Here is a 6,990-nt window from a genome sequence, read left to right as displayed (position 1 = left end):
GGGAGCCAGCACCGGGCAGGATTGCTCTGTGGTTTACCCAGAGGGGTGGTTTTGGGGTGAGAAGCGGCCCAATTGGGGCAGCCCCGGTGCAAAACTGCTGGGGCTTGGAGCCCAAACCCCGCTGTGCCGCAGGGCATCCGTGCCGGCCACCGCTGAGTCCCCCCCCCTCCCCCCGGGACCCCCATCGGGGGGTTCATCAGCCGGCACCGGGGAGGGGGGGGAGCCTTCGCCTGCCTGGGAGGGTTACGAAACCCTCGGGAGAGGGGGAGGACAGCAGAGCTTAAAAAAGAGCCCTCGCCACCCCCCAGCCCCGCCGGTGCCTGCTGGAAGGGCTGCAAGCACGCCGGCAGCGCTCCAAGCACAGATTGCGCCTCTGCCCCCGTCCGCCCGCCAACCCGCCGCCGACGGGCGCTGCGGCGAGCAGAGCTCCACATATTGCTGGAAAACGGGCTTTTTAGCAGCGTTTTCGTGCTCGTCCCCCCCCCCCCCCTCGCCTCCTCCTCCCGCTGCCCAGGTCGGGGTGCGGATGGCGGCCGTGCCGCGCGGACACAGCCACCCAAAATTGGGGAGGTTTTGGTCCCGTCTCTTAAAACAGGCGCCACCGAAACGAGCCCTGGCCCTGAAAATCCCAGGGCAGGCTTGGCTCGGGTCAGCCACGGCGTGGTCCTGCTCGAGGGATGCTTCTCCCCGGGGGGTTTTCGGCATCCTGGGGGATGCGGCCGCTCGGTGCCGTGGGCTTCGGCGCTCCCGAAATAGAGCCCGGGGCAGGTTTGGGTGTCGGGAGGCATCTGAGCGCAGTCATGTGGATGTTATGCAAGACTTGATGATGGGTTGTAAACAGCTATTAAAATGATTGACGGGCCCGGGATGAAGTATTAGGGGGGGGGAGGAAGGGGAAGATGAGTAATAATGATTAAAATAATTAACAAACCGAGACGTTCCGTAAATTGGGGGGGGGGGGGAGGGAAGGTGCTGGGAAGGAATCGTGGCCCGAGCGTGCCCCGAGCCAGCGGGTGTGAGGATGGGGAAGGTGCTGGATAAGAGGCGCGTGGATTTGGGGAACGAGGTTTTTTTTCCTTCCCCCTCACCCCGGCATCCACCTCCCTGCGCCATCCGAAAGGGCACCGGGTGCCCGGGATGGGCTCCATGCCTCTGCTGCCGGAGCCCTCACGCCTTGGAAACCCCAAGTGAAAGGCTTAAAAAAGCAAATTTGGAGGAAAAACGGGCGGGTCTGGGGTCATCGAGCGCCACCGGGTCCCGGCAAACCCCGAAGCAGAGCCCGGACTCGGCGCTGAGCAGGGCGGTGGGCCTGGCCCCGAGCTAACGAGGAGAAACGAGCAGATTATGGGGAAGACAGCTTCTATTTATACATAAATACTGCAGTAATCAGCGGCGCGGGGCAAGGGAAATCCAATAGAAATATGTGACTGTTTAAGAAGCTTTTGGAGCGAAACGTTACACAAGCGGCTGGCTGGGTCCCCAAACCCCAGAAAACTGAGCCAAAATCAGGGGTGACCCCGGGTGCCAAGGGGAAGGTGGGGGGGGGGGGGTTCCCGGGGGCTTCTGCCCATGGGTACGGGGGGGACGAGGCCCCCTAAACGCAGCCCCTGGGAGGGGAAGGCAGTGCTGAAGGCAGAACCCCGACTCCTCGCACCCCAAATGGGTGCGGAGAGCGCCCGCGGTCCGTGTGTCCCCCCCCTCCAGGCGAGCAGCCCCTGGTGATTCGGAGCCTCCTGGCAGAAACACATCAAAGCCAGCGTCCTATATATAAAAGCACATATGGATTTCAGGGGCGCTCGCGCCCGTGCGTGCAGCAGCGAGCTGCCAGGGCTGTCAGTGGGTGCTGACATCTCCCGTAAATAGCTGCCGGCCGCCCCGCACCTTCGCGCGCCGCCAACGCCTCGACCCCGCTCCCGTCCTCCCGCAGGCAGCCTGCGTGGGAAAAACGGGGCGTTTGGGGGCTTTTTTTTTTGGGGGGGGGGGGATTTACTGAGGTTGGCAGCTTTGTAACAGCCTCACGCATCAGGCTGGACAAGGGGTTCAGCACCTGGCTTTAATGTCTTTTTTTTTTTTTCCTTCTATTTTGTGTCTGTGCAAGGAGTGGTATCGACACCGGGGTGGGCTGCACCGGGTTGCTGTGATTTTGGGGTTTCCTGCAAGGAAAGGGTCCGGGGGGGCTGGGGGGGCGGAAGGAAATCGGTCTGTCCGGGTCCCCTGTCCCTAGGCTCTGCTCACAGGCAGGGGGATGGTGGAAATTCGGTCCTTTGTGCCGTGAGGCACCGCAGCTGCTGCAGCCCTGCTAAGCACCGGGGCTGCCGGTTGCTTTGCGGTGCTGCTTCTGAGGTTTAAATCAGAAAAAAAAAAAAAAAATAGAAGATTAAAAAAGAAAAGAGCAGAAGCTTGCACTGACGGTGCTGTCCCCGTGACCCTCTCTGGTCCTCCCTTCTGTGTCCCCCCCTCAGAGCCACCTTTCCCAGGCTGAGCACGGCCGTGAGCTCTGCCTGGCTCCCGGGGGGGCTCTGTTAATTGCTCACCTCATTAAGCTCAGGGATGTCGTGCCGCAGGTGGGCAAGAACAGCAAAGCTGGGGGGCTGAGAGCTTCCCCTCCCTCCCCGTTACACCGCCGGGTTGTGGACTTCTTCGTGGTTAACCCGCCCCAAGGGGTGCTGGTGGCGCGGGGAACTCCGCTGGGGAGGACCTGGGGGTCACCATCCCTGGGGTGCTGGCCTGGGCTGCAACCCCCTTGGGGTTTATTTTTATTTTTATTTATTTATTTTACTTTTAACCCATTCTCCTACAAGCCCTGGAGGGAGCAGGGCTCGGGATGTCGCTGCTGGTCCCCATCCCTCGGGGTGATGGCTCACAAAGACGCCCAGCACCCAGCTCCCCTTTTTGTCTCAACCCCCTACATAAGCAAGACCCTCCCGCCCCCCTCCTCTCCCCAGACGGATTTTACATCTTATATTCATATAATTACCTACATTTCCATCCGCACAGGCTCCCAGACCGGGGTGCCTGGCGCCGGTGGGGGTTTGGGGATGCCGGGAGGCGCCGTGCGGTGCCGCTGCGCTCGGAGCAGCACGGGGGCAAGCGCGGAGCTGAGTCAGAGCCTGGCCCCAGCCCCGCGCCGTGACTAACCACCGGGGGTTTTAAGGTGCTAAATCGCTTCTTTTTTTTTTTCCTTTTATAAATCTGTTTGTTGGTTATTTTGCTTTATTTTCTGTTAGCGCCCCAGCCAGGGGCTGGTGCCCCAACCCGTGCGCGTGGCTCTGGTTTCTCCGCTGCGAGCAATTTCATGGGAAGGGGCAAGGGACCCCAAAACAGCAGCGATGCTCCCCATCTACCAATGAGTTTAAGTGCCCCCAAACCTCCCAAATGGGAAATGAACCCCAAAATCTTCATTTCTCCCTGCATGTGGAGCTGGGAGAAGGCAAGCAGGGACGCTGGCGCCACGGCTTTTTCTCGGGCTTGGTGCTGGGGGAGCATCGGCTGCTGCAGGCAGCACCCCGACATCCTGGGGCCGTGCTGTTCTCCTGGAGCAGAACACAAACCCTGTGGGAACGCCCCCCCTAAAAAAACCCTACAACCCCTGAACGCCCTGGAACAGGGGGCAATGGGGGGGGGCAGCACCCACCCAGGGCACCATGTACCCGAAATCCCTTTGGCGTGGGGACACGGGTTGGGATCCGAAACAACTCGGGAGGCTCCTGGGGTTTTCACCTTTCCCTCTCAATTTTTTTTTCCAGTTTTCCCCCAAATAGGGGAAATCTCCCCGTTCTTCCAAAGGCTGAAATGCCCAGCAAACCCTGACCAGATCCCACTGTTCCCCCACCACCACCAGGCTCTTTTGGGGCGGGATGGGGCCGGCTCCGTCCCCTTGCCTCGGGTGCGCGGCTCCGGCGGCCGCGTCCCACCCCTCGCTCCCTGCGCGAGGAATAAAGAACTGGCTTTTGCAGGGAACTGCTGCCCTACTTTGCCGTGCCCTATTTCTGGTGGGGGACGAGGATTTATTTCAGGCGGCACCGTGGGTGCCCGCGCTTTTCTGCGGGGTTTTGTGAGCCGGGGCTTCGCTCGGGGCAGCGTGGTGAGAGTGCTCCACGACAGCACAGCGCCTTTCCTCGGGCTGAGGGGCTTTGTTTTGAGGTTAGAAACGGTTTTTCCCAATAAATAAATAAATAAATAAGAGTGTGGCCTGCCTCGGAGCTGCCTCGACTGCTTTGGGAACGGCGGAGCCCATAGGGGCGTCGCGTGAGAAAACCCCGAGGATGAGGATGGAGCAGCCCCGCTGGCGTCCCAGGGAAATCCGAACCCAGGGCGTTCCCGGCGGGATCCCTGCCCCTTCCCAACACGAGGTCTTGAATTCCTGCCCCGGGATGCGAGGGGTGATGCTGCCCGAGGTTGCTGCAGTGGGGATTTGGAGCCTGCACTGGGGGCTGGCTGAACCTCCCCCTGCACGCTGCGGTGCGGGGGACCCCGGCACCCCCAGCCCCAAAACCCCCGGCCCCCAAACCCACCGGGACATGGGGTGGAGGCGCACCCCTGGCTGTGGGGCCGCCATCCTGCAAGCACCGCAGGGAGCTCAGCACCTCGCTCCTCCAGGCCGCTTTCCCCAGACCTCTCCAGTGACAAACCAACAAACCCGCAAACCGCTGGCGTTTCACCTTTTTCCTCAATTTTTTTTTCCCCCTTTTCCCCTACCGAGCGCAGCCGGACGGACCCGGCTTTTATTTTGTGCGGTTTCCATGGGGATGCAGCACTGGAGCTGCTCAGAGCCAGCTCAGGGAAGGGTCTTGTGTGTGTGTGTGCGTGTGCGTGTGTGTGTGTCCCCTTCAGCCCCGTGTCACCGGATCCATCCTCGCCCCGCCAAGGTCACTGGGGAGCCCGCGGGCTGCGCGGGGCCATCTGCTAAATAATGCACGCCATAACCCCCGGCTTAAGCCTTAAATCCTCCTTCGGGGCAGCGTCTCCGCGTGGCCGGGGAACCCCGGTGGGATCCTGCCCGTGGCCGCCACGCTCTTCTCCTTTTTCCCCCCATCCCTCCCGGCTGCCTCCGACCCCCCCGGGGCCCCGCCGCGCGCTCCCGCCCCATTATTTATTGAGCACGGCGGCCGGCGCCGCGCATGAAAGATGCATGGGGCAGGTCGGGCTGTAATTTAGCAGGGTTGCCTCTTCTTTCGGCTCCCCCCCTGCTCCAGGCTCTGGTTTTCTCTGCTTCCTTCCCCCCCAGCTCCTCCTGGGCGTCGGGGGATTTGGGTGCTGTAGGGATGGGAGGAAATCGGAGATGTGCCTGGCAATTCCCAGGGCCGCAGGTCGGGTTTTTTCGTGCGAAACGGAGGGTTTTTGGTGAAAGGGAGCAGGTGCCGGTGGCTGCATCCATCCGTGGTTGGTTTTTCCTACGGTGCTGCAGCTGCCAAAGCCGGGTGCGGCGTGCTCTGCTTGCACCCAGACATCCCATGGGTGCTGCCCGGGGCAAAACCCATTAATTTAGGGGAAAAAAAAAAAGCCCTCCTGTGTGCCCACCTCACGTTCATCAGGGTCACCGGGATGGAAATCCCCAGCGCCGAGGGCTGCCCGGCCTGCACGGCCTCAACCTCGGCTGAACCCATGGGGAACGCGCCACGAACGGGTTGAGTTTGATTATTTTTGTTGTTAAGGGGATGTTTTAGCCACTCTTCCCACCCATCCCGTACCTGTTAGAAGCTGCATGGGCTAAAAAAAAATGAGAAAGAAGCAGCCACGCTGCCCTGCGTGTGCGGGGGGGGGGCGAGCACTGGTGGCGGTGAGGCATGCCCAACAAACCGCCCTGCCTCCGAACCCCCAAAATCACGAAATCTGAGACCAAAACCCACCCCGTGGAGCAATCACGGCACCCGTTTCGGGCACCTCCCGCCTCTGCAGGGCAGCACCAGCTCTGCCCAGCAGCGGGTTTGATGGTGGGGTATTTATTCCTGGCAAGAACCCCCCCGTCCCCCATTCCCCCAGCTCCGCGTCCAGGGCTGCGCCGTGGCTTCTTGCGGAGCCTACGCTCAGAAAAAGGCACCGGGGGCCCGGGGATGCGCCCGCACCGTTGGGTTTTGGGGGGGGATTCCTGAAATCCGGGGCCTCCCCACCGTGCTGCCCGAATTTTCGGAATTTTATCAGCGCCTTTGCCAGGGGAGCGCGTGGCTCCGCGGGTGCTGAGCTCCAGGGTGCGAGCAGCAGGGACGGAGTTTTTTTGGGGTTCCCGGGGCCCCCCCCTGGGCGGCCGGGGCGGCCCCCCGGGGAATTGGGGCCCCAATTCCTCCCCCCCCCGCCCCAGAGGTGTTTTCCCTTCAAACCAACAAACTCAATAACCCTGCCCCCAATAAATATTAATGGCAATCAATTATTCAGACGCGCTGACCCCGGTCACGGCGCCGTGCCCCCCCCCCCCATCCGCCCCCCCGGTCCCCGTCAAAGCACGGCAGCTCGGGCTCGCTCTGCGTTTTTGTCTCATTTTCCTTTTTATTGGTACATTGCAGAAATAGCCCTGTGTAGTGGAGGAGAAGTGCACCATACACGATATTTAAGAAAAGGAGGAAAGGAAACCTGCCTCGAGGTCTGTCATTCAGAGTCGCAAACAGAAAACAACAAAAGAGGCCCTCGCACGAGAGGTGCTTGGTTTTTTTTTTTTTTCTTTTTCTTTTTTTTTTTGCATGTCATGCAAAATAGTTAAAAAGAAAGACTAGAAAAGAGAAGTCAAAGAAACCCCACGAGAGACCGACAGAGGCGTTAAGGAGCCGAGCGAAGCCCCGGCGCTGCCCGCGAGAGCGCAGAGCGCGGCTCCCCGGCACCCAGCGTTTGGCACTCTTGTGACGATTTACATCCATCAGGTTCGTTTCTGATCGACTGTGTTTTGTTTTTAATACAGTCTATTAAAGAGAGGAAACTGCCACAATATAAGAAAAAATAAATAAATAATTTTACCCACACTACAGACTGCATGGTTGTTAAAAAGGCCGAGCATCCCCC

Source organism: Oxyura jamaicensis, chromosome 21 (genome assembly GCF_011077185.1).
Source record: "Oxyura jamaicensis isolate SHBP4307 breed ruddy duck chromosome 21, BPBGC_Ojam_1.0, whole genome shotgun sequence".
Taxonomy (NCBI): Eukaryota; Metazoa; Chordata; class Aves; order Anseriformes; family Anatidae; genus Oxyura; species Oxyura jamaicensis.
The sequence above is the reverse complement of the archived record's forward strand: the minus strand, read 5'-3'. Positions refer to the sequence as shown.